Raw genomic sequence first — 27,122 nt, forward strand, 5'->3', positions numbered from 1 at the left:
CTGGGCAATCACAAAGAAATGAGGTTCTGCTAAAACTAGGGTGAGTTGGCAGTTATACAGAAGAGAGAGGGGTGCCTGTTACCTTTTTTGTATTTTTGCAAGGAACTTGGGGTTGCTCACCCTAAATTACCTGGGGGAACCCAGACGTGGACCCCTTGCTCATTGTGCTCAGAGAGGCACTGTTCCACCTCACTGATGAGGCCCAACAAGACTGAAACACGTGTCTGGGGTTGCTGTTGGTACTCTTTTTCAAAGGAGGTTTGCCTGGCATTTCGGTGCTGGACTGCCCTTGTGGGCGGGACAAAGACTGATATGCAAATGGGTATTCCTCCTTTGTGAAAAGTACAGCGAGCAAAAAGTGATGGCTGCAGACTCTCAAAGTGGGAAAACTCCACAGAACAGGTTATGATGCCATGTTCTTTCTAGCGAGAGGCGCCTGCTACCTTTTTTGTACCTTTTTTGAGTTGGCAGTTAGTTGACAAGTTGTCCCACTGAGCTTGATCATAACCCTGGGGAGTGGCTTCCTCCAAGTGTTTTACAGCTGAGAACTAGGTCTGCCTCCTGTCACAGTCTTCAGCTACAACCCAAACAGACTCGTTTTGGGACACTGAGAATGCTAGGATCCCTTGCTGATTATTTAAATATGTCCTTCTTCAGCACACGAGTGAAGCTGCTGCATCCCCCATGCACAGCCCCCACTCTCTCGCACATACTAGATACTAGATACATACTAATACTAGAGCAGTGTCTTCTGATTCTGGAACAGGTCTCTAAAGTACAGGCAAGTCCCAGTTCGGTCCGGAACCTTGCAACGTGCCACCTCAGCAATCTACACCCCATGAGGCAGACGGGCGGCTACAAGCCTGGTCTGCCGCAGGGCGTCCCTCTGTATCTGGTGGGTGATAGGGCACCGCTGCCACACCAGCTCAGGGAAGCCTTTCATAAACTACCCCATTCTGGTGTAGCAGCAGCGCCCTATTTAAATGAAAGAAGTCCTGCTCCCGTGCTGGAGAAACCAGTGTCAGCACGAGAGCGGGTGATTTTCATTTAAATTGGACGCCTTAACTATGCCGGCTTGGGGGAGCCCTTGAAAGGCTCCCCAAAGCTGGTGTGGCATCTGTGGCCTTTGAAAGGCTACTCTGCCACGCTGGGAAGCAGCATCGCCCAACTTAAGTGAAAGGTCCTCTCAGCTGGAGGATGAAAAACTGTATTTGAAAGGTTGCATTTCTTGATTTATGTAAGGAATCTGTAGCTGTATATGACGATGATGTATCACTTTGTTGACATTACTGTTCACGCTCTTTCCTAAATATAGCATTTAGTGTAGAACCTAATGGTGGACGTCTTATGTGGTGTATTAAAGCCGCTCAATCAGGAATATGGGAGAAATGCACAAGTGTGGTTCATAAACTTATAGATGTGGCACCAGGGAATGTGAAGCTTCACATCTTGACCTGCTGGAGAAAGAATGGACACAGTGGCATACCGAGCAAGGGTGCTGGGGGCAAGCTGCCCCAGGCTCTTTTGAGAGCCTGACTGGGACTTTTGTCAGTGGACCCCATCTCCCGTTCGGCACCTCAAAGAGGGGGTCCAACAGGAAAGGTGTCCTGCTGGCAGGACAATGTGTGCTGAGCAATTCCTGGTCAGCACGGTCATTGTCCTGGAAGCAGGACACCTTACACTTTCCGAAACAGCAGAGGGGCTCTCAAGTTGCTCTTTGAGAACAAAGCATTTAAATGTGAGCCATTAGGCACTGATGGGAGGGAGGGGGTACCTATTAAGAGGGAGTTTTGTCCCTATATAAATGTGAATGGGAGGGAGTGATCAGCAGTGGGAAGGGTGCATAATGCAGCAGGCTTTATGAAATGATGACTATGGCTTTACCCAAGGGAGATTTGTTAGGCTCACATTCATCTGCATGCTGCTATTGTGACTCAGCATGCAGGATGGGGAGAATAAAACTAAAGCCATCCTCTTATTGCTCAACATATTTCTATGATGATGTATTAGTATAAAGTTAATTATGAAAGGGTAGTTCCTTATGTAATGTGCTTTGCTTCCAAGGCATTGCTATAAATGGAGTATAATTTAAGCACATGAAATGCAAAGGGAAACCTTAATAAATATCTATATAAACTAAACCTGTGAAGACGTGCTCAGTTGCTTAAATTGTCAACATCCCGGTTTCATCATTTAACCCAAAACATCCCAAAAAAAATAAGAAACAAGAAGATCACCTAAAATTCAGGAAATCACTAAAAACCTGCCTCTTCAACACCACTGACCCAAACTGAAAACCGAAACAGAGAAAAGGATGACTAAACTGGGAAGGACACGGACAGCCCCAGAAATAACGGGAAGCTCCCACAGCACCTGGACGGGTGACACCGGATAGACTGGAACTCAGGCAACACGCACAGAGACAGAGTCAACTACCCCACCTGCCCCTTAATTACCACCAGTGTTGTGGAATTGCTGAGACATTGGCAATTAGCACACAACCTGACTTGTTGACACTGGCAGTTGCACTGGCCACAGGAGTATGAAGGGAGGACAGGCGGGGCTATTAGAGAGCCTGATAGAGGCAGGGACAAGAGGAGTAAGGAACCTTGAGCCTCAGAGGGACCCAAATCAGGACCGGCGCATCAGATAAGACTACACAAGCCCAGCGCCTCCATTCAGGATAGAGATGCTAACTAACCACTAACAATTTCCCCTCTGCGTACACCTCTCACATTCCAAACCAACACAACCAAAACCTACAGCATAACAAACCGCACAAACTTCACTACACTGCAACAACAAAACAAACAAAAAAAAGACACAGACTCGCACAACAGCACACGACGACGACCGGCTGCAAACACCCCAGGCTCAGCCAACGGACCTACCGGGCTGAGACCGCCAACAGCACATCACTGCTCTCGTGCACTTTTCCTGCTTCCTCCCACTAACCCAACGTCCCCTTTCAGAGCCGCCAGAGCGCCAGGCGACCACTCCGGTGGTGATAGTGCGCGGTACAAATGTCCTTTAACATTAACATTAACAAGTGTGTGATCCTGGGCAGATCACCACACTGTGTCTCATCTGCAGGTCTGTGATTCACTTCAAAACGTATGTGTTACTATATCATGTTGTTAATTTTTTAAAAAAAGCCTGACTATAGAGTTGCTCCATATAAACAATAGTGCAATTTAGGTATTTTGCACCACTAAATTATTTGGCATTTGCCGTACTTATGGCAACTTATTCAAAAGTCAGTTACATGGTGTATCTTAGTATCAAAGACTGATGATGCTCCTGTCCATATCCTTTTCTGTGAAGCAATTTCTGTTGGTGCAATCCATATGCAAATTAGGTCGTTTGTATGTATGTTGCCCCAGAGCGCCTGGACAGAGCTCTAATAGATGAGTTCCCTGTATTTGCAATGATTCTGCAGTCTTATTTTTTTGTTGTTTTAAAATGCCATCTGCCAAAGCAGATTGCAGCAGGCGCTTTGTGGGCACGACTGAGATCATATGGAATTGCGTGCAGTGCATCTGGGGTGAAACTAAGTAGCATGACTTTTTATCGTAGCTCCCCCATCACCCCCGCCCCCACCAACACTCTTGCAATGCTGGATACTCCCCTGAATGGAGATAGTCTTCACTAGGAGGGACTATCACAACAACGTAAGCAGCGCGCTCGGTGCTCTGCTGCTTTTGTCTGTGACAGCTCCGAAGAGGGGCCGGTGCTAAAGCTCAATGCAGCCAATCAGCGATGAGCCGAAGACCAGGGGATAACGGATCGGTATGGGATACCACAGCCCCTCTGCACTGTCCCTAAAATCAAGTCCCTTTCTGCCAGCAGGGGAACGGTGGCCCAGTCCTTGTCAGATAGTGTGAAAAGGCGGTGCAAAATGCCTGCATGAAACATAACGTAAAGTGTAAGTCACGTGATAATGGCACGTTGCTAGGGCTCTTTCTCTAATAGGAGCTGGCCAAGTGGCCTGATTATATTTCAGAACATGGAAAGAAACTACAACTCCCAGCAGTTTCATTGCTCCACCACTTGTTCTGCTTCCGAGAGGTGATGGCTGCCTGTGTTCTTGTTCTGTAGATCTGCTGCGAAGGAGCTGCTAATAGCCTATTGACAGGTGAAAAGCGGTGAGTTGTGCATACATCACACTACGCAGCATGAAGAGACATGCTTCTTGGATACACAAACAGCTTTGGTACCAGAGGCATCCCGAAGACTATCAGTTATATTAACAGAACGATCTGGAAAGGTTAGGTGGATCAGGGGATTGAAAAGTGCGGTCAATTGAAGAAATACACAAACCGTTTCAATTATCTTTAGCAATGCTACGCACGTCTTCCACAATAACCATTACAGTTTGTAACTTTGATGCTGTTTTTGGTTCAGGTTTGAGATCTTCCGGGAGGCACATAATACATTGGAAGACACTTTAATGTGTATACTGCAGAAATGTGACTGTGACCTGCGTTGACAGGGCCACACTTCGGCAACGATCAGTCAGCTTTTCACCCTAAATAACGTCACATACAGTGGTGGAAATGGAAAACATTTATTGGGGGAACTATCACCTCATTGGAAGGCTGGGGCTGTTGGAAGGAGGGGCCACAGCCAAGGAGCGTGGCCCCCGCAAAGTTGCACAACACAGTATCTATTCATAGAACCCAATCCTGGCAATTTGTATAAAAGAAAAGAGTATTATGGAAGCATAAGGTCCACAATTTTAAATGTTAACATGTCTTATAGTGATTCATTAAGAAACCGTTTTAAGAGAATAATGGACTCTTCTATTTTGATTGGTCACGATATTCGCCCTAATAAAGAGATGTCTGTAAATTGTAGGACATGTACATCCGTTTGGATAGTTGTAACACTGTATAAGAGGCTTTGGACGTTTCTGTATGCAGTGCCCGTTGCCGAGTCTTCTGAAGAGGATATTATTCATTATTGGATTGATCGATAGTGGTGGATTGATAGAGACCAGTTCCATCTTTTTTTTATTTGTGTACTAGCTTCAATACCCAGTGTTGCCTGGGATTTCATTTTCTCATAGGTACTATTTGTTAGAAATACCTTAAGGTAGCTTTACACTTTCCGGATAGGGGCCATAAGAAAGGTTAAAAGAAAAATGCACTACATTTTTACACTATTTAATATTTTAACAATGTTTTCTTATAAAAACGATACAACATTTTTATTTATTTGTTTTTATCATTTATAAAGTGTGCTAAACCCTCAGGCATCAAGGCACTGGTAGCAGGAGTTACAACAGTACAACACAAAGGTAAAGTAACACACAAGTTGAGTAGAGAAAAGACCATGGTAGTTGCATCTCCTCTAGGTATGTAGGGAGAAGAACCACGCTTTTAGATGTTTCCGGAAGGCCCAGTAGGATTGCTCCAATCTTAAAGTCAGTGGGAGGGCATCCCAATTCTTGGAGAACTGGGAGACTGAGACCACCTGATCATTGAAGTCTGCATCTCGGGTGGGGGGGGTCAGAGGGGGGGGTAAAACAGTGCGTATGGAATGCCTGTGTGAGTCTGAACGACTGAGTTTTGTTGAACTTTAGCCACAGGTTTCTTGAGGAGCGGTGTTCAAGACGCTTTTGTGTGTGATAGCTAGAGTTTTGAACAGAATATGCTCATGAATCGGCAGCCGATGCACCTTTCTTCTGGCTGCTGTGAAATGATCTTTCTTCAGGCAGTGCATTATTCTGTATGACCTGTAACTTGTTTATATTCCGAGCAGTTGTACCAGCGTACAAGGCATTACCGTAGTCTAATCTCAAGCCAACAAGCACTCTAGCAATGGTGAGGCAGCTATCCGTGGAAAGGAAGGGTCTGCAGACATTAATCAATTTGATTGTGTAAGCTGGCGAGGAAGCAATCCCATTTACTTTTCTGGTTAGTGACAGTGTAGAGTCTCAGTAGACTCCAAGGGTTTTGACTTTGCCCGAGACTAGGATGGTGATGCCCTCAATATTGAAGAAATTGTAGGCTTCATCGAGTTTATTTAAGAACGATTGAGATCGGACTAGAAGCAGCTCGGTCTTGTCATCGTTGTGCCATAACATGTGTGGGGTCATCCACACCTGGATGGTTTTGTACATCGATCTCAGTGTGTTCGAATCAGTGATGTAGTCGCCTGTGGTAGGTATGAGAAGGTGAGTATCGTCTGCATATAGTTTATGTAGGAGATACCCTGGGCATCTAGGAGATCGAAGAGTGGTTTGTTAAAGATATTGTACAGAGTTGGTGAAACACAAGAGTCTTGAGGGAATGCCGCAAATGACAGGGGCAGGTGGAGCCGAAACAGATGGGGAGAACACTATAGTGGTTCTATTGGATAGAAAGTAGGAAATCCAGTTGGCTGCTTCAGTCGAAAGCAGCTGAGGACAGGTGTTGGCAGAGGATTTGATGATCCATCAAATCAAAGGCAGCTAATGGATCAAGCAGAAGGAGGAGAGCAAGCTTGCTGAGTCCTTGGATTCATTCATTTGGTTTGTTAAGTCAAGTAAAGCTGACTCTGTGCCCGGACCTGGTCGGAACCCCGATTGGCACAGACCCAGAAGATTGTGGCATTCCAAATGCATCTGGATCTGTAGATAGGCTCCTCTATCTAAGATTTTGAGGAGGAAAGGGATGGTGGTAATTGGGAGATAGTTTGTAGGGAAGTCCGGGTCAAGCAAGGATTTTTTTAGGAGTGGTAGAACCCAAGTTGGCTGGAACTATGCTGGATGAAAACGAGGCATTGATCAGCGTGGTAATGAATGGTGCAAGTGCTTGCACACAATCTTTGACCCAAGCCGGGCATGTGTCCCCTTGCCATCTAGAGGGTATGAGCCCTTTGATGATTTTCATTACGTTCAGCTCTGAGATGAGTTTGAAGTCGGATATAAGGACGTCATGCTGCGAGGCTGGGGGGCTGAGGTCAGATTGGACGCTTGCAGTGATAGAAACCCATTCTGAACTTATAACTGTACGTGAGAATAACATGGTCATTCCTGAGCAGCATGATGGGTGACATGCTGCCGACGGTGCCAACAAATATGGACCTAAAGTTTAATATTACCAAAGTACATATTCATTGTAGTGCTTGTTTATAAACAACATGTTTTGTTTTTCCAGTTGAAGCAAAGATATACAACTGATTTGGGGAACCCACTCTAGAACATGCAACATATAACTGCCCTTGGGAGAAACATGGAGATTTCAAGTTGATACCAGTGCACTTCATTGTGTGGCCCTTTGCCTTGTTGATCGTGATATCGAATGCCAGCTTGACAGGGACCTGTAGGCAATTGAAACTGCACGGCATGTCTGTCGGAATGCGGGAGATGAATAAATGTACTCCTTTTCCCATCCTGGTCAACACCGTTGCTTCAAATACTTTGGGCAGAAATGTGTTAATGCACAGCCATCGGCCATTAAACAGCCTAGGTGGGTCGAGATTGCGATTGTTCATAAGAGAGTAACAGAAATCCCTGTCACATCTCTTTATATAGCAACAATTTGGAAACTTCTGGAATGCTACCTGCCTTCACCTTCCACTCTCAGGTCCATTTGCCTCCCATGCACCTTTGCCTTTCACCTCCCATATGCCAACGTTTCGCCAAACCACAAACAAACTGTGTGTGTGTATGATTTAATTTATTCAAACTTGTATACATACATTACGTGAATCAAGCATAAAAAACATTGATATAAAAGTTCCAATAACATTAAAAGAAAAGCATAGAATTTTTTTTCTCCCAAAGCAAGGTGAAATAAGACTAAAGATTGCACCAATGCGAAAACTGGAGATTAATGACAATTGAGTAATCTTATCCAGAAGTTATCACAGGATAAAAACTCAGTGGAATGAACAGATCTTCCTAAAGACTGCTGCGTAGATAAAAAAATTCAACTAAAGCTAATCAGAAGATGTTTTAACGTTTCCAATAAGAGTTCTGCGTTCACGTGGAATTTTTCTGTTTGGGTCCATCACTCCAAAGTACAGGGCAGATTAAATCTGAATCTCAGGGAAATGGTACTGAAAGAAGGGTTTGGGAATCTGAAAGTTCTCCTGGACGTAATCCTTACTCTCCTCTTGTGTGACTAGGTTGCTGTTGTTGGTTTCCAAACATCCCCTGTCCATCTGACCTGTGGTGTCCCGCAGGGAGCATGTTTCTTTCATACTCTCCTACGCCAGGCCCTTTTTAGATCTTCTGGACAGTTTAGGTGTTTGATACGCGACTTACGCAGACGACACCCAGATCTTGATGTAACTCTCAGGGGTCTGTATCAAGGATACCCAGATGGTTAACAAAATCTTTGCTACAATCCAAGCCTGGATGACAAGGAATTATTTGGCGCTGAATAACAATAAGACAGAGCTGCTGATTCTTGGCTCAGGCCCTACGTTAAAAAATCTGGACGCCCCTTACAACTCTTTTTGTATTGCTGGCTGTTAAGTCCAGTTGCTCCCCATGTTAAAACCATGGGCATATTCCTTGACTCCCATCCCACGTTTGACAAATGCACTGCGCATTCACAATCTTCTTGTGCCTACTTGAACTCTCTTCTTAGGTAAATCCGTCCATATCTTTCTGCGCGGAATCTAGCTGTGATTGCCTCTGCACTAGTTAACTCCAAACTGGACCATTGTAACAGTCTCTTGTCTGGTATGTCTGCTGCTAACATAAACAAACTTCAGACTTCCCGGGATGGTGCTGTTCAGGCAGTTTGTTGGCTATGTAAGTTTCATCACATCTCCGGGGCGAGACAAAACCTACACTGGCTCCCAGTGAAAAACAGAATACTTCACAAATAACTGACCATAACCCAGAAATGCCTTCATGGAGCTGCACCTAAATACCTAGCAGCTCACATTGTAAAGGCACCGGTAAACCGAGTCCTGCGTTCCAATAATATCCAACTGTTATCTCTTGCACGCTACAAACTCCAGAAGTATGACGGCTCCAGCTTTGACTACTGGGCCCTTCGCTCATGGAATGAACTTCCATTGACATTAATATCTATCTCCCACCTTGCAACTTTTAAAAACACACCTCTTCGACAAAGGAGTAGACAGGCCCTTTATATGAGCATGAGCACGACTATGATCAACCACCCCTCTCCCGACTACCTGACTTCTTCCCCCACGATTTATGTGTGCCTGTGTTTTTTGTCTTGATTCTTTTTGTGCACTCTGAGGCCCCCGGGCATGCAGCCCGATATAAGAAATAAAGCTAAATAAATAAAAAGCTTGGCAAAATGTTAAGTGCACTATGTATTAGACCCTAATCGTTGAGTAATTTGTATTTGGAAATATCGTCCTGGTCTCTACACCAATCAATATAATTTTGTTTTTCTTTTTTCTTTAAACAAACAGATTCTCGATAAGAGCTTTTCGTTGTAAGTTCAAATTAATAGATTGTTCAGATTTCATCAAAATATTTAAATCTAAAAAAATAATAGAATCTGAGAGAGGGTCCAGTACTTTTTCAAACAATTTTCAACTAAATCCACGAGACAGGCGATTGTACATTAAAATAATTTAAAATTATAATAAAAGGCAAGAAAGCAGGTAAACCCAACACATTTCTCCAAAATGTTCCTTCGATGACGTACATTTTTTTTTTTTCCAGTTCATTTAATATCATTCTAAACCATGCACAAGGAAGTTAATACCTTGCCAACATAATACTTCCTTAAAGGTATCATGTAAAATGTAAAAGAAAATCTTTCCCATCTGAGCTAGTAAAGGCGCAAGCTTTATCTTGGTTCTAGAAATTAAATCGTAATGACCGCTTTTGGTTGTAATATGATATCCCAAATAAGTAGTACTATATGCCACATTTATTAATGTACCACTTATGGACCATTGAAAGTTTCTATTTTCTGAACCCGTAGAATCCATGCTTAACAGGTCAGACGATTTCAGTGTATTCAGTTTCAACCCTTTAATAGGATTTAAATAGAGACCGGTTACTGAGCAGTTGCTCATCCATCAGAATGTAGCTTATATTTTGAGCGTTCTTAAAATGTAGGAATTATCCAGTAATGTTTACTACTTCTAGTCCTACTTTTCCTAAACCAAGTACTTATTTTTGAGGTCCCAACCTCGATACCAGGAATCCATGGCATCTTTTTAATATATCTCATATGTTCCATCCCTCGCCGCTAAGAGCATAACCCTCCCAGCTACTGCAATGTATCAGTGCAATACCACCTACAATATCCTGACCCTTTTCACTCTGCTCCAGGACAGGCGAGGTGGGTGGTAAGTACTCTGACGAGGAAGGGTAGGACTCTGCGTGATGAAGATTACCAATAAGTAACCGGCTCATTTCTTCTATGCTTGTCTCAGTGCTTACCTATTAGGTTACCAAATGCAACCGAGATAATGGTCCATGAACAAAACGCAGACTACCAATCATGCTGCTAAAACACCCATCAACAGTTTTTTTTCAAATCCCCCCGGAAAGTGTGTACAAAACGCCTTCGTTAAAGAAATGTTATCCCTGCTAATGCAAATTGAGGTGCAAGTGTTTGATGAATGTATTTGGGTTGGCCCAGATCCTCTCCCTCCAGATGTCTTGGATAGGCACTTACATTGCCTCTGACCAGGATGCTACCATGCCTCTAATGAGAATCCCTGAATCAAGTTAGTCAAAGGAACCTGTGGCACAGAATAGGCCACAGCAATCACTTGCCAACTTCGCCTCTAATAGTAGGTAGCAAAGCTGGAATGCCAGGTTTGGGATCCCCCAAACATAAAAAAACAGGCTCTCTGACCAGCTGATCAAAGTAGCCCCATCCATGTTATTTAACTCCTCCCTTTTCACATCTAACTCGTGCCACCTCTCCTCCTGCGGAGGGGCTGGGTTGGAAAAAGTCAGCAGAACAGTATCCTGTACTGGGTTCAAAAGATTCTGTGAGCAGGATCAAAAAACAGCTGCTGGGTTGCAACCATCACACAGGAGCTATCACTAAGGAAACGGGAGAGCGTTCACTGTAAATCTCACTTCCACAGGCGATGCACACTTCACATTTTTGCCTATTATTTATGATCCATTAATTTTAAATGTGTACTAGATGTGTCCTAATTCTTCTTCTTTATGAACATTCTCAAAACTCAAATGTAACATATGTATGTTTGTATGGCAACAGTTGGCCTTGGAAGCCAAATCAAACTCCTGGTAGCTGTTGGTTTCAAGCTAACCAGGCACTCCTAGACATACAGCAGGGGATAAATCGCTCCCAGCTATTTCGAGTCCTGCAGTACTTCGTAAAATTACAAAATGGTTGCAAGAAACACAAGAGAGAATCAGACTGGATTTGCAGGGACACAGCTGCGCCCCATTTCCCTAAGGCTGAGGGAAGATGTAGCAGGCACCAGGAAAACAGACATTCAAGTCAGGAATGTTAGGTCCACAGACTCCACTGGGTGAAAGGGTGAGTCTTGCAACACGCAACTTTCAACACCAAAGAAAGATCCCATGACTGAACATGGCAAATACCATGGGCTTGGAACCCAAGAAACTTTAGAGTAGCTGTGTCATCAGCTGTTCACAACTGGTGCTCAAAGGCTCATGAAGGACCCAAATAGCCACCCACTGAGTCTGCAAAGAAGACACAGCCAGGCCTATATCCCAACCGTCTTGTAAGACTTGCAGAATCCTGGGGGTGGAGCACTCCACACCCTGCTCCGATCTCTTGATACTCCACAATGCAGATTTCATCCAATGTTCATCATAAAGCTTTTCAATGGGGGGCCTCCCAGACATTTGCAGCCAACGCCAGCTTCATGGTCGGTCCCTGGTTAGGCATCCTAGGCCTCATAATTTCTAAACCCCCAAAACAAGATGTGGAAGGCCTGAGTCCCCTAAACCTTCTTGAGCAGACATGGGGAGGATTGCAGGAACCACATTGCAGCCACCACCAGCTCCACCAGTTGAGTGTAACAGTGCTACCTTGGCCACATTGGTGCCACCACAATCCCCTCCGACCCTGTGTCTCTGATCTTGACCAGTACTTTCACAAACGGAAGTCGAGGTTGAAAGTCATAGAGCTTCCCTGGCGGCCAGGGCTTCATCATGGCTCCTGGACATGGGAACCTGGAGCAAAAACTGGGGAGCTGAGCATCCGGAGGAGAAGGTCCATCACCGGCAAGCCCAAACAGCCAATGCCACGCTAACGGCGCCTGCTCAATTGCCCCCAAACACAGACCAAGCCAAAGGATGAGTCTACGTACTGTGACGAGGAAGGGGACATGGAGTTAATACTCTTTTTTTCCTCCTCCTAGTGCTTACGTTTGAGGTTCAAAGGACTTTGACTCAATCCATTTCTTTATTCAAGTTTGTTTGTTTGTTTATTCAATTTGTAATGCGCGCCAGACCCAGGGGTAACCGGGCGCAGCAGAAAGAATATGCAAAGCTTACAATGTTACCGGGAATTACAGTGTTACATAATTTACAATAGTAAAGAGATATGTTGGTACATACTTGGCAAGATACAGATATGATCAAAATTTGAGGCACTAATGTCAGGCTAGACAGTGAATTATATACAGTGTTAATATAATTATATACATTTGTGGTATAAATCTAATAATACATATATAGTAGCACAACAAAGGCTTCTAACGGTGCATTACAAGTTATTGGCATTGAAATGTTTGATAAGGTTCTTTCTGAAATATGAGAATGGTTGGTCTGTTCTCAGGTATTGTGGCAAGGCATTCCACCATTTAGCAGCTAGCACAGGGAAGCTAATACCGCCAATTTTAGCAAGTTTAAATCTGGGTACTACCAGGCAGTTGGAGTTGGAGGTTCTTGTTGGTCTACTAGAAGTTTTTCTTTTTATTTTGTCCATCAAGTAGCTGGGAGCAGCGTTATTGAGAGCTTTGTGTGTCTGGGAGATAGTTTTTAAGTGGATTTTGTCAGTGGAGAGCCATTTATATTGGTGTCTAATGGAGGAGATATGTTCCCTTTTATTTATGCCAAGACCAGCTCTTAGGGCATTATTTTGTAGGATTTGTAGCCTTTTAGTGATGGCTTTGTTGGCACCACTGTATAGGGCATCGCAATAATCAAGTCGGGATAATATTAAGGCTCTCGCCAGGATCATGCAACTATCGTTGGATAAGAAGGGCTTACCTGCTCTTATTAATTTGCAGGTATATGCTATGGTGGAAGCTAAAGAGTTGACTTGTTTGGTGAAAGACATGGTAGAATCAAGATCGAAACCTAGTGTTTTTACTTCCCTTGAGACCTTGATACTATTGCCGTCTATGTTAAACATGGAATAGTCTGTGCCTAACTTGTTGATATTGGCCTACGTACCCAGGATAATCAGCTCAGTCTTATCATCATTCAGGCAGAGGCCATGGGATGCCATCCATGCCTGAATAATGAGGTACACCCTATTCACCAACTCCCTGTCTTCGCTGTGATCCCCGGAAAGCGGGAGGAGAATCTGTGTATCATCTGCATAATTAGTGTAGGTGATACCTAGAAGGTCCAGATCATCGAAGAGAGGTTTGGTGAATATGTTGTACAAAGTTGGTGAGACGCAGGAGCCTTGAGGGACTCAGCATGTGATTGGCGTGGGGTCTGCTGCTGCCGAAGGGGAGGAAACTCTCATTGTTCTCTTGCTCAAAAAGGATTCAATCCATTTGATGGCATGGGTGGAGAAGTGGGCTGCAGAGTCCAAATGATTGCAGAAGTAGAAGGAGGAGTGCTGTCTTGCATTGATCTCTCAATTCATCTATTTGGGTCTTTAAATCAATGAGGGCAGTTTCAGTTCCATGAAGTGGAGGGAAGCCAGATTGTCTAGCTCCCAATAGTTTGTGTAATTCAAGGTGTCTTTGAATTTGTGTATAGGACACTTTGTCTAGTATCTTCAGTAAGAAAGGTACCGTAGTAATGGGCCGGTAGTTGGTGGGGATGCAGGGGTCTAGGGTCAGCTTCTTGAGAAGCGGGAGCACCCATGATTGTTTTAGATTGGCCGGGATGTTGCCTGTAGCGAAGGAGGCATTGATCAGTTTGGAGCTGAAGGGTGATAGGTCTCTGGCAGCGTCTTTTATTATTTGTGCTGGGCAGATGTCACTTTTACAATTAGAAGGTTTGAGAGAGAGGAACATTTTCTCTACCTCTAAAGTAGTAGTTTTTGTGAAGGAGAATTTGGTTGGTGGGGTCGTTAATGGTGTCATTAAACGGCGGCTTATTTGGGCGGTTTAGGGATTCTTTTTTTTAGTTGGATTTTGTTTTGCAGCGTAGTTATTTTGTTTGCTAAGGCAGTTTGTATATCTGCGCACCAGGTCTGATCCTTAATACAGGTATCTGGCGTGGCAATGGGAGACTCAAGTTCTTTCAAAATAGAGAAGAGTTCCTTCATGCTTGAATTAGAGTTGGCGATGCGATCATTGTAGGAATTACACTTTGCCAGGCAGATTTCATTTTTATAGTGCCGAGAAATATTAGTTAAATTGACCTTGTTCTCCTCAGTTGGACATAATTTCCAATCTAATTCAGATTTTCTTTTTGTTAGGCGTAAGACTTTGAGATCTGGCGTGAACTATTTGTTTAGGTGTGCCTTAGGTTTGCTTGTTCACATTTTGAGTGGGGCGACTTTGTCCATAGTAGCACGCATGATACTATTGTATTCATGAACTAGTGCACTAGGGTCAAGGTTGTCTGGCAATGCATTTAAGGTTGGAACGATAACGGGAATAATATTATCCACTGTCATATTCTTTTTGTTTCTGGTAAGGCAGGATGGAGCCGTATGTGGGGCTGGAATGGATGGTCTGGTGGTTAGTAAGTTAAAGGACAGCAGTGAATGGTCGGTCCAAGATAGAGGCGTAATAGAGGAGACTGTGGCTGTAAAGTTAGAATCAGCGATCCAGTCAAGTATTCCTACCCTTCGCGTGCGTAGGGGTGTTAACTTTTTGGGTTAGTCCTAGAGTGTTGAGGGTATTAGCAATAGTTGATGCATGAGCATCTACTTGGTCATTGAAGCCAAGATTAAAGTCCCCTAGTACCAACAGTTGTGATGTGGTTTTGACATTGTTGGACAGTAGGCTATGCAAATCCTCCTCAAAGGTTCCAAGTGGACCAGGTGGTCTGTAGATTAAGTGAATAGTTAGGGATTGGGTATTGTTCATGGGGATTTTCGCGGTGAGAGCTTCACAAGATTGCAAAGTTGTGGCAGGGGCTAGTCTTAATGATAGGTCCGTTTTAGATATAATGGCGATCCCACCTCCATGGGAGCCTTCTCTGTCTTGCCTGGCTATGGTATAACCGTTGAGAATGGCCAACATAAGGGATGGTCCTGCCGCATTGTGTAACCAAGTCTTGGTTATAGGAATGAAATCTAGATTAGCTTCTATAATTAAGTCAGCTAGGTCCATGGCATGTGCCACTAAAGATCTTACATTAAGGAGCGCTCCCTTAAACGAATGTCCTTCAGAATCCATTTTAGTTTGGACGGTGTTTGATGATGTGTTAACATTTGTCTTGGAATTGACAGTTTGGATGTTTATATTGGCTGGTAGGGCATGAGGGAGATTGGGAACGTTACATACCCTGGTATATTGGCCTTTCATTGTGCGCTTTATATCAGGAAGGAATCTTCTAGGCGGCTCATATAGTTTGAGTCTGGCACGTAATTTGAGGTTTCTCTCGTGAGTTGGATTAGGCTGAGAGGCATAGGCTGGTGGACCTGTTATGGCATGGTGCATGGGGCTGGTATGTGCCAGAGTAGTTAAATACCTTAGAAGAGATAGGTGGGAGAAGGGGTGCAAGAGTTGACTTGCATAAGGGGACGTCAATATGGCACTTTTGGGTACTGGAGACATGAAGCGTGGACATCACCATTATAAAATAGATAGTGAGTAAACTTGACATAGTGCTGTCACTGGCGACTAACAGTACCACTTAGGAATACGAGCAGGCTAAGATTTCAGGCAATCTAGATGCAAATTACTAGTAGTAAGCTCTGTGTGGAGAAAGCTAAGTCAATCAATTTGTCAATATAGTCTAACAGAGTTGGTCAGGTACATAGCAGTCTGAGAGCACTGTGCTACCTTGGTCCATGATTTCTAAATGTAAGATAACTATATGACAAAAACAAGCACATTAAAGAAGCCTAGGTGCATTTTACCAAGTGTGACAGATACTATTCCATCTTGATACCATTTACTAGTGTGACCAAAAATCTATATGGCAAGAACAAGCATATTAAAGTAGCTTAGGTGCATTTTACCAAGTGTGACAGCTGCTATTCAATCTTGATACCATTTACTAGTGCGACCAAAATTCTATATGGCAAGAACAAGCATATTAAAATAGCCTAGGTACATTTACCGAGTGTGACAGATATTATTCAGCCTAGATACCGTTTACTAGTGTGACCAGAAGCAGTGAATGGTTTGCAGACATTGTACATTCGCAGAGACTACTATGAGTTAGGAGTATAATGGGGACATGTATCGACCGATGTTACCTTTTAGTATTGTGACGCATGGCTGAATACGTGTGCAGATGGTGTTCTATATAATGTACTTTAGGCAAACGGGAACAGACAATGGGTCGGTGTGCGTGCTATGCGTCCAACTTCGTACGGTGCACTAGATAGGTGACGGGAGGCCTCGTACGGCGGGAGACCAACTTCCTAACCAGCGGTTAATCAGAGGGCAGTGCTTGACCCATAGGCAAGTTATATATAGAGTTATACCTCTGTCTAACCTCCGTCGACAGATAGTAAAGGAAACGAGGCTGACGGCGCATGTTAGGCTTTTAGATAGATAGTGATACCGGGCAGGTAGGCATGAGATAGTATCGACAATGGTGGTCCGTACATAGGCGCGTCACGCAATGTTATAAAGTAATATTAGTGACACAGAAGTATAGCGGAGACATTTCGTGGCCACAAAAGTACTTTGTATATTATGAGCAAGTACCTTGAGTGGGCCAGGGCGATGCAGAGGCAGACACAGGCATAAAGCAGGCAAGAAACAGGAAGGAGCCTTGATTCTGTGGGCCTTGAGTGAGGTGGGCCGGCTACTCCTGCCGGCGGCCAATTGGGGTGGACATGTGCACAACAGCCAATCGGAGAGCGGTATCTGGGCCTGGTTGGGCTCTGAAGGCACCCATCGGCAACGGGCGGCCATCTTGAAGCAAGTTCGGTACCTCGTGTACCTTAATGGCGATGCAGCAAAGCAAGTAGTAATTCACGTAGTTTCAGGAAAAAAGGCAGCCTGTACTTCCTTCGGTGAAAATAATGCAGCGAGTGCTGAGGTTGCATTAATTAATTATCTTGTGAAGCAGCGCTCCGGTTCCATCGCTTACCTCTATATAACAGCCTGGATGCTGAAGATGTCGTGGAGGGGCTCGCTACTCCATCTGGGCAGGTCCTGGTCCTGGAGCTCCTGCTCCTGGGCTAGGTGCATGGGTCCCACCCCATTGTTTATGGAGGTGTAAGATCTCCAATATCCCAAAATTGTGCAGTTATATAACTGAGAGCATTATCGATTTTGTTTATCCAAAGAAAGGTGGATGAGGCAGGACATAATTTCTGTGATGAGGAACAGTAGGACTATGATTAATGTGGATTATCGATCGCCAACGCTTCCCTTCATTCATGACTGTGCCCAGGACACCTAAACACCTCAACCATAGCTGCTTATTGCTCCTTTTTTCTGCATATCTATATTGCCCTGTATCAGATCTTGTTTTTTTTAAGTGTCTCTCGGCACAAGTGTTTGAATTGTACCCAACTTTTTTGGGCTCTTTGTGAACTCTAATTTGTAGCCCATTTTGACAAGCCATTTGAACCAAAGGTCTGCCATTATCCTGTTCCATGCTTCTGACAATTGTAGCATGCATGCTCTCACTTTGCCATCTGCTCTGTTATAATAGTTGTGGCCTCTCATTTGGAGGTTGTGGGGACCTTACTATTCCTGTGGTCTGAGTAAATATCTTCAACATTTTGTTTGAACTTATTACTTGGAGACATCAGTATTTTGGGTTTTCTACAGATGCCTGTTGATCTGGACCTATACACTGGAACTTTTGTCTTCTTTTGGAGGTTGTCCCAATGTTTGTTGTTTCTGAACTCGTGTGGATTTTTGGTTCTAGGAAACGGTTACTCATTATGTGCACTTTCCAGACGTATGGGACTTAAGCTCTGTGATGAATCTGGACAATTCATTCCTTCTCCCACTTTGAGGCTGGGGAGGTAAGCCCACTCCGCAAGACCCTTCCTAGGAGTTTGGGCAAGTGAGACCTCACTGGGAGTGACTCCTCTCTTGGGGACAAGGAGTCCCATTCCGGTACGAACTCCCGTTCCAGAGTACATTGTCTAAGTACATGGGAGTCATAAAGACTGTTCCGTTTTGAATCCACCAAAGAGTGACATTGCTTCAATCTCTTTGGCTTCAGGTAATGCTGGATCTCGCCTGAAGGCCACAGTCAAAGAGGAAAGACACACCCCTTTTGTTTCTGATGACATACATAACGCCACAAGGAACTTTGAGTCAGAGAGAAAGAATCCTATGCAGAGGCAAGACTGATGGGAGGACACCCTGCAGAGGCAGAGCTACGCTAGACCGCTGAGTCAGCAGTGACATGGAGAGCGAGCAAATCACTAGCTGGATGCAGGAAGACTGGCATCCTGACTGACCAAAAAGCCAAAGTCGGGAGAGAAGCAGCTGTCTCGCCTGGTGGTGTGACCCCACAGAATCTGTGGTGGGTCTGAGGCTCGTTAACAGACGCCAAGACCAGACTGAAATGAAGAATTTAGATTCCCAATCTCCACACGAGAAGTGTGCTAGCTGCAGATCCAAGCAGTGGATGGGAAGCAAACGCTTCTGAAAAAGTAATGCTGTTGAGAAGGACAAACTGATACCGGGGGCTGGCGAAGCCACAAGGGTTACAGGAGGCCGGGAAAGCCTGATGGCAGGCACCCTACCGAGGCCGTGCAGAGGACTTTGGGGATTCCTGGAATGACAAAATATAGTGAAAAGAACTGGGAAGAGAAAGAACCAGCGTTGAACAAGACAAGGACACTGTCAATCACCAAGTAAGAAATGGTGGAGTTGTGTGAAAAAATACTTGTTTTTCCTAAGGAAAGGAAACCATATAAAATCTGTGTAAAGATTTAAACTCTGTATATAGAACCTGCAGAGAGGCTGAGGACTGTACTTCAAGCAACTGATAGCTTTGTGACAAACACATAAGCCTTCTTCTGAGAGAACGGAACAAAGTATTGGGCCAGGCATAAGCCAATGATAGGGGCCATCACCTCGGCCTCCTTATTTTTATGTTTTCCTAAGTGATGGGGCCAGTTATTAGGTTTTTGGACTAAAGACTCTTTTCCTTTGTTCTTAGATGAGGACCCTTACATTTAGTTTGCTGGGAAGGGAACCTCCCTCTTAGCGATTGGGCAAAGAGGCGTTTTCTTTTTACTTTAATTAAGCGCCCTTGAACCATGGTACCGCTTACTCCTTCTGGTTCGCCACAGCTCCCAGTATCCCAATAGCCTAGTCATTGGTGAGGGATCATGGGGGTTGTAGTCCAAAATATTTTGAGGGACACATAATCACCAAACAATGTTGCACCCTCTAAGTCAGAGGTCACCAAACAGCCTCTTCAGTCGTCCACGCTGGAAATACTGAAAAATAAACACTTTTTAACGTTCATTTATTCAATGCTGTGTTTTGCAGCTATTTTCCTTGACCAGGAGCTGAACCCTGGTCGTCCCAATTGCAAGCAGGGAGCTTGGTTGCTGTGCCACATGGAACTGCTTGTAAATTCGTTTGCAGATGTCAATATCACGTTCTGCTCCTGCAAGCTGCCTGCAGTTGGCCTTGCGCGACTCTCCCTCTCCCCCACCCCCCCACACTGTCTTGCTTAAACAAGCTTCTCTTGTTTGCCAGAGATGTCAGAGGGGCTGGGGCAGGATCAGTGTGACCACGCAATGAAAATATCACAGTAGCACTGCCGCTCGCCTGGAAATGTACAAAATAATATTTTTTAAATGGTGCATTTCTTGCATGTGGCTTCTTTCCAAAACCCAGTTTTAGTACATTAAGCGATCCATAGACACGCTGTTCAGTAGAAGCCTACCAGGGTAGCTCAGCAGGTTGACAGACCAATGCCGAGATGTTATATACTCAAAACTGAATGCTGTATCATATCAAAAGTGTTTCAAGGCGCGACGAGGCAAGGGAAGGGGAACAGAGAGAAGACGGACAATGATCCTACTAGGCCAGGTGTCATTCAGATCGCGCAAGTGCATGGGAAGGGGGAAGGAGGAAAGTGCGGGGCAAGGGGAAGGGAATAGTGCAGTACATGGGGATAATACATAAATAATAAGTAGCGTCCAGCCAGCTGGTGGCAAGTGCAAGGGTAGTGCAGACAGTGCTTGTGGTGGAACTGTAGGGGTAAAGAACAGTCCCTAAGTGCGGGGGGTTGCCAGGAAGGCAGTGCAGGTGTGCGACTGGGGTGGGGGGCCTGGGCTTGGGAGCAGGGGGGGTTGTCAGGTGACCAGTGCAGTTTCAGTATCAGCCAGGAAGTCAGCAGGGGAGAGGAGGAGAAAAGAGGCAGGGAGGCTGTTCCAGAGGGAGGCCCCAGTGGAGGAAAGATTTACCACCAACCTATTGCTTGGAGAAGGGACTGACCCTGAGGGAGTTGGAGGCAGATGAGAGAAGAGCTCGAGAAGGAAGATATTTTGCAAGAGAGAGCTGAAGGTATTGAGGCCCCAGACCCAGATGGCCTTGTGGACAATACAGAGGGTTTTGAACTTCATCCTCGCAGCGATTGGGAGCCAGTGCAGAGATTTCACTCCTGGAGAGATACGATCCCTGGGCTTGCGGCCAAGGACAAGTCTCGCAGTCCTGTTCTGGATGAGTTGCGGAGAGTAGAAGCAGGCAGATTTAGAAAGAGGATGTTGCAATAGTCCAGCCTAGAGAGAACCAAAGCTCTGGAGACCGTGAGCTTCTGGGGGAAGGAGAGGAAAGGAAGAATGCCTCTGAGGAGGGGCAGCTGGTAGTATGACTTCTTAGAGATGTCAGAGATGTGAGGAGAGAAGGAGAGTGTGGAGTCGAAGATGACCCCGAGGCTTTTAGCCTCACAGGTGGGAGCAGGAGGAGGGCCAAGGGAGGCCGGCCAGAGAGTGACAGGAAAGGAGGGAGCAGGTGTTCCAATGAGGAGAATCTCGGTCTTACTGGCATTAAGGCAGAGATCATTGGCGGCACACCACTCCTGGGTGGCAGACAGGCAGTCAGACATGAGGGAGGGAGAAGAGGTGGCTGATGGTAGCCTGAAAATGAGCTGAGTGTCCGCATAGCACTGAAAGCAAAGAAAAGTGCTATAAAATGTGTTTGGCCAGGGGATGGATTGGGCTGGTTGCTTGCTTATATTCTGGACGGAGGTGGGGATATTTCTGCCCCTGTAGTGAAAATCAAAAGTTGGCACCCATGAACCCACAATTTAATTTCCTAAAAACTGCTGTCAGCACAACAGAAGCATTTATTTGTGATTAACCAGTTTGACAAGCATATAACATCTTTATAAATATAACCTGTGCTAAAACACAGAGGGGCACGCAAATAACAGAGTATGTGTGGTGTCTGACAAAAAAAAAACATTTCAACAAAAACTAGTGAATGCAATCGGCAGTTTTCAATTTGGAAATAACTTTTTTTATTTTATTTATGGAAGTGTGAAATGCACATTTGGAAAACAAAAGTGTGCCTAGCATGTAGAAAGCCTGCATAAAGCGCAAAGGAATGCACAAAAATTATAGGATATTTGTGTGGTAGTCCAACAAATATCTGTCTTTTTGAGACAGCTACTAATAAATAATAATGCAACAAAGAGGTTTTTAAAGTTCTTAATATAATCATGAAGGCAGATGTTATTCCATCGGTTTATAGAGAGGAAATAATTTGGCCAATAAAATATTGGTAAAAATTCAGAGGTTTATAAATATCCCCACCCCGATATCGCCCGCTAGTAGCTCTCCACTGTTGACCTCCACTACAAGTAGCCCCAGCTAACTTAAAGGTTGGAGACCCCTGCTCTAAGGGAAGGATCATAGCCAGATTTCTTTGAGAAACATCTGTGATAACCTTCTCTGACATCAATGCCTCTGTCCATCCACAGTGTTTCCCCCATCCCCCATGGCCCGGCTGATGCCCTAACCCCATCAAACACTAGATCCGACAGTAACTCTGCCTGTTGGTACATCATGCACAGGAATGCAGCACAATCAGTCTTTTTCAAATGCCAGTAGTAACACCTTTTGCAGTATATAAAGTATGCATGCTCGCTGTGAAGCAGAGGTGAGCCCTTGATTTTAAATGGCAGAAACCCCTAGAAGAAGAAGAATTAACTTTATTCACTGGAACTATCAGAGTGCTGTTATCGACAGGCATGGGGGTGGGAACAAACCATGAGGTAGGAAAGCCTAGTCAGTCAGAATTTTTTCAGGCATGAGGGCGTCCTCTCATTTGAGGAATATGATTTGGATTTAAACCTGCCTTTAGATAATTTGTCTGTTTACTCTGATCTCTCCGTCTCTTCTAATATCTATATTCGCAGACATTCCAAAACTTTTCAACTTTTCAAATTCTGGGCTCACAACAGGATCCAGGGTTATTTTGCCCATCTAATCTCATACTGTCCAGTACATGCTCTAGGACATTAGCCAGAGATTTCCTATCCAGGCACTTTCCATTGAGGTTATCACCCTGTGATGCATCAGTGTCACGGGATTTGTTGACAAGGAGCAAAAAGCAGCTCCTAGGTATCGGGCATCACCCGTTAGACAGGAGCTAATTCAAGAGACCTAGGAGTTAGCACATTGTGCAGAGCAAATCTAACTTGTGCGAAAATGCAAACTCTACCATTTTGCCCATGATATGTTATTCAGTATTCTTTAAATGTCCCTTAGGTGTGTCCTTTAATCTCTTCTACACACATTCCTAAAAGTACACCGTTAATATCACATGGCTATGTTGGTACGTCACCACTTGCCTAGGAACCCAAAAGAAGCTCCTGGTAGCTGTTGATTTCAAGCTAACCAGGCTCGCCTTGGCTGCTACCAGAAGCAAAATAGCTCCCAGCTCTTGGCAATTTCGAACACTGGTGTCCTTACTTGAGAAGATGAATGACGTGGAAGGGGACTCTCATTCCCCGTTGCCTCCTGTGTGTCATTTACCCTTTTTTTAGACAGTTTGTGTGATGATGTTTTTACGTTTGTCTGTGTATGTGAGGAGAGGAGAAAAAGGAATCGGTGGAAGAGTTTACACACACCACCCTTAACTGTTTCCCCATCATATAGCTATGCTTTGATGAATAACAACTGCTCGTAACTCATTGCTGTGTGTTTTGGCATGCTGATTATTCCACGTGTGCTTTAAATAGCCAGGCTAGTGTGGACAATGTCAAATACAAAACCAATATGGTGACTCTGCTCAGTCCAGTGCTGACATTCTGTGCCATTTTACCAAACACATTGAACCTCACATTAATAAATAATAAGCAACAACTTAATCCCATGAGTTGGTTGGTCCACTGTTTGTTGACTTCAATTTAAGTCGTATTATAATAATAATGTATGTATATATATTCTGTGTAAAGCACTTTGGATAAAAGAGCTATGTCACTATTATCAAGTTCCTCGCTATGCAGGCACTCGGTGAGCTATTCCAATCTTCCCTCATGTTATCCTTGCCCAGTTTACTATATAATGACCCTATGGGTATCAAAGCCTTAGAATACCATTAAAAAGCATCTATTTAGGAGAAGGGAAAACTCACTGAGTAGCGTAGTTTTAAAACACCTGTCAGGAGGTAGTCTATCCTTTGGACATTACCTGGATGGGCGTTCCAAAATTGGACTATCTGGACCTGGAAAGAATGGTGCTGAACAATTCTTCATTTAAAGTCAGGCTCTTCTCCTTAGATCGTAGATTCTTTTGAGGATTTTATTTGATCTCTACCGTAATTTGGGGCACGGCCATACAGGGCCCTGTCTGCCAGGATAAGGACCCTTTGAAATGTATTTGTGCCCTGAATGGTAACCAATTCAGCCTCTTAGGGTGGGGGTGAGAGAGCCCAACAATTGATGTCAGTGACTAAAGTAGCAGGAATGTTCTGTCGGGCCTGAAGCGTGGGAAGTTCATGATTGGCACCAAGAATGAGGACATTACAATATCCAAGCTCAGCCCCACTGATAACTCAAGCAATAGTGGCACACCTTGATGATGGGGGACATATTTGAATCATCACTAGTAGATAGAAACTTGCAGCGATAATGATGGTGCAAGTTCATGTTGACACAGATAAGGAAGAGTCAAAAATGACTCAAGATATTTCACTTTAACCTGGGTGTATATCTTGGATTGGGATGCACAAACAAAAGGTGAGCTAAGCCAGTTGTCTTTTATCTAGACTCTCCATTAACAAAATGTCACTGAGGGTTCCGAAGTATCTATTGAAGCAGTTGGAGATGAGCAAGAACCTTGTGGGACCCCCACTATCCATAGAACAGTTGTAGGAATCATAAGGATGTAATATTACAGCTGATGGCTTTCTGCTAAAGAAGGTTTTGAATCAATTTCCAGCCACTGCATTGATGTTGATCTATATCTCTCCATCCTGACAGTGCCAGGTCATCTACCATGTCAGAGGCGACTGACAAATCCAGCAGCAGCAAGATGCTGGATCTGTCAACCTCTAAGACTGAGCGGATTTCTTCTAACATTCAAAAGGAGTTTCTGTCCCTCCGTTCGGTGTAAAGCCAGATTGCATATCATAAAGTAGGTTGCAACCTACGTGGTGAATGCCTGGAACTAACAAGTAGCTATTTATTTATTTATTTTTTTGCATTTGTTGCAGCGTACTAAACCCTTGTGTATTTAGGCGATAGTTACATTAGTTGAACGAATACATACGTACAATGGGGGAGGGAAAGGAGGAGGCTGGTATTGAATGGTCTTAGCTCAGGGAGCTTTACATTCTAAAGTACAATGGGGGGAGCGACAAGAGGTGACAGGTATCCAAATGACTCCGGGAGTTTTAGGCGAAGAGCCAAGTTTGTAAGGTTTTTTTCAAAACGTCCAGCAAGAAGGTTCCTTTCTCAGGGCGATGGGGAGATTATTCCAGAGCTTTGCAGCAATGACAGGAAAACTCAATCCTCCTGCTGTCTTGTGAGTGAAGGTAGGCACTCTGAGGAAGCGGCTGTTAGTGGGCGAGGTGGGGGTCTATTTCTCCACCCTGCGTGATGGGTAGGCTGGGGGAAGTGTTTGTTGTGCACCTGTGTGTGATGGAGCGAGTCTTGAATTTAATCCGCTCGCGGATCGGGAGCCAGTGGGCCTCTTTCTAGGCTTCTGTAACATTGTCATGCTTGGACAAGCCTAGAGTTGCAGGAGGGCATTGTTTTGGATAGTTTGTAGCGTGCAAAAGTTATTTTCAGTAGTCCAATTTGGCTCCGGTGATGGCTCTGGCAATGGTGAGGCGGTTGGTTTTGGTGACGAAGGTCTTGCTGGCATTGAGAAGTTTGGCAGTGTAGACAACAGAGGAAGCAATGGCGTTGACATAGCGTGAGAGGTCAAGGGTAGCGTCTTGGTATATAGCCAGGGTCTTGGCTGCAGTTGAAGTTTGGATCAAGTTGCCGTCCATGTCAAATGCTTTGTAAGCTGGATCCATGTTGCCGAGAGTGGTGTGCGAGCCTAAAATGGGGATCTCAGTTTTGCCGTCGTTTAGACATAACTGGTGGGTTGCCAACCAGTTCTGGACAACGTCACAAACTGAGTTGATGGCTGCAATGTCAAGGTGGAAGGTGCTTGACAGAGGGAGGAGGATTTGAGCATTGTCTGCATAATTTGTTTAGGATATGCAGAGGGTACAACAGCCTTTTGTCGCGGGATGTTTTTTGCAGGGTTTTTTACTGCATTTTTTTTTTGTCCGGGAAAAACCCATCAGATTTTTTAGAAAATGGAGGGTGGGGGAGTAGAGGGGGGAATCCCGCCCCCCCCCAAAAAAATTTGATGGGTTTTTTCAAAAATAAAATTGCTGTAAAAAACCACCGCGAAAATGCATCCCACGATGAAATTACATGGAACCATGCAGAGGGAGTCCAGGTGATCAAAAAAGTGTTTAGTATATATATTATACAAGGTGGGGGAGATGCAAGACCCTTGTGGGACTCCACAGGTTACTGGTGTTGGTGGGGCAACATGATGGTCCATAAAGACACGACAGTCTGCCAAAAAAGGATCTGATCCAGTCTACTGCAGCTGGGGAGAAGTTTGCTGTTGTGGTGAAATGGCTGCAGAGTGTCTGATGGACGACTAGGTCAAACGATGCTGATAGCTCCACCATGGGAGCAGGGAGAGTTTGCCTATGTCTTTGATATCGTTCAACCGGTTTTTCAGGTCCAACAAGGCGGTTTCAGTTCCATGCCTTGGTCGGAAGCCTGATTGGCGAATGCCCAGGGTGTGGTTATCCTCTGGGTATTGTTGGACTGGATGTATGCTGCACGGTCGAGGATTTTAAGGATTAAGGGTAGGGTAGTAATGGGGCGGTAATTAGTGTGGATGGGAGTATTGAGGGATGTAATTATTTATTATTAGCAGCAGGAGGATCCAGACTTCTTTCAAGGAAGATGTGACAGTTTTTGTGTCAAAGGAAGAGTTGATAATAGCTGGGTGTGAGAGTCTTCACACAGTCTTTGATGATGCAGGCCGGATAGACATCCCCTTTGCTGTGGGAAGGCCTAAGGCCTTTGATGATGGTCGAGTTCCGACACCGGACGGAAGGCCTTTGTCCACAAACCATTGCAAGAAATAAACATTTGTGGTAAGTCTGTAATTAGAAGAGAAGAGTTGGCCTAGAGAAGGGTCTTTAACTGGGAGCTGATGCAGGATATTATATGCATATCTGACACCATATGTCTTCAAAAGAATGATTAATGAGATGGTTCCTCCTGTATGGGCCTGACAGGGCCAACTGCCAGCCACCCTGCATCTTGTTACTGTGTCTCTCACGGTAAACGGTAATTCAGCTGGGTGGTATTCTGGCGGATTTACCACCAGAATGCCGCCCAACTCGTA

The 27,122-nt window shown here is 44.6% G+C and overlaps 1 protein-coding gene across 5 annotated transcripts in view; it reads left to right on the top strand.

Moving 5' to 3' along the window:
* The first annotated feature begins 3,789 nt into the window (after nucleotides 1–3,789).
* BABAM1 (BRISC and BRCA1 A complex member 1) overlaps nucleotides 3,790–27,122 on the top strand; it is a 150,449-nt gene continuing 127,116 nt past the window's right edge. For 2 of the 5 annotated variants that reach the window (XM_069648890.1, XM_069648909.1), the window contains exon 1: nucleotides 3,992–4,145. The gene's annotated coding sequence lies outside the window, so the exon portion shown is untranslated. Of the gene's footprint in view, nucleotides 3,926–3,963; nucleotides 4,146–27,122 lie in introns of those variants that run through there. The other 3 variants (XM_069648881.1, XM_069648871.1, XM_069648900.1) reach the window with 3 other exon arrangements.

The sequence above is a fragment of the Ambystoma mexicanum genome, chromosome 1p (assembly GCF_040938575.1).
Source record: "Ambystoma mexicanum isolate Mex_15411 chromosome 1p, UKY_AmexF1_1, whole genome shotgun sequence".
Classification (NCBI taxonomy): Eukaryota; Metazoa; Chordata; class Amphibia; order Caudata; family Ambystomatidae; genus Ambystoma; species Ambystoma mexicanum.